The sequence below is a fragment of the Athene cunicularia genome (assembly GCF_003259725.1).
Source record: "Athene cunicularia isolate RWA chromosome 1 unlocalized genomic scaffold, athCun1 chr1_part1, whole genome shotgun sequence".
Classification (NCBI taxonomy): Eukaryota; Metazoa; Chordata; class Aves; order Strigiformes; family Strigidae; genus Athene; species Athene cunicularia.
In genome coordinates, this window is record NW_020799091.1 from 90,153,815 (window position 1) to 90,155,062 (window position 1,248).

Below are 1,248 nucleotides of genomic sequence, written 5' to 3' on the forward strand. Positions count from 1 at the left end.
TGATTTTGCATTGGATTGCTTATTTCTGTGCTTATCTTTCACAGTCCTGGCAACTTTTCCTTCCGGAGAAGTCATGACTCAGGGCTCCAAAAGCTTTTCAGTGGTACTGTGTTATCAAAGGTAAAATCATTCATCTTAGAATTAGACAAAATATCCAGGCTGCACATAGCGATTAGGTAAAGCTACCTCATGGTAGTCTCCCACAAGATAAGAAAAGGCAGGTTGGTTTTGGCCTGTAGATTAAAGTTTCCCACGCATTTATTTTCAGACTGCTTACATCTCAGTACACGTGGCCTCTTTCCAGAAAGACCCCTCTGTTTCCAGTGAAGGGCACTAGAGCATTAAATTCACACAGGCCTGCCCATAACAATGCCGTCCTAAGCTGAGCTCAACTAAAGGTGAGCAATGGGACTCCAGATTTGCCAGTGCAGCAGTTCAAGAAAAGACCTGAACAAGGGGTTACTGACATTTTTTGTGTAAATCTGGTAACACCCTAAGTTGCATTAAAGAACAGTAGCAGACACACAGGAGTAGCCCTTCATGTTATCCCATTAATAGGCTAACAGCATCTCAAACTCCGTATCTTGCCTTCCTGTTGTGCTCCTGGCAGGTCTGTAGCGAACCTCTACATGCTGAGCTGCAATTACCTGCAAACAGGCAACGAGAAACAAGATGTGTCAGGGCAGGCATCATCAGAGCCAGGTGAGCACGAACCAAGTGCCCACACCAAGAGAAGGGGCTGTGACTGGAGGCTCCCCCTGTGCAGGAAACAGGCACCATCTGGCAACCTGACTGCAGACCTCGGGAGCTTTGTTTCTTGGCAGGTGCTCAGATTCAGGATGTTGTGGAGAGACTGCAAAGACTCGTCCTACCCTGGGGCTATTACCTTTTGCTGCTTGTCCATGTGGGCATCAGTAATACTATACTGCCGGGGTGACCCTGTGCATACCCAGAGCAACTCTAGAGCTCTGGTGGCATGGGAGAAAGGCATGGGGTGGTCTTCGCTGGGGAAGGGCCCAGGCGCAGCAGGCAAACGCTGCTGGCCAACAGCTGGTGTCGCAGCAGGGCTTTGCCTTGGATGATCCTAGGAGCCTTTCAAAGAAAAGGCCTGACAAGCCAGGGTAAGATCCACCTGACAAAGTGGTAAAAGGGCCCCTCTGCCAGCAGGCTCGCTAATCTGGTGAGGAGGGCTCTGAACGAGGTGCATCAAAGGAGGCTTACAAGGACTCGCAGCCCCTTTTCTGCCTT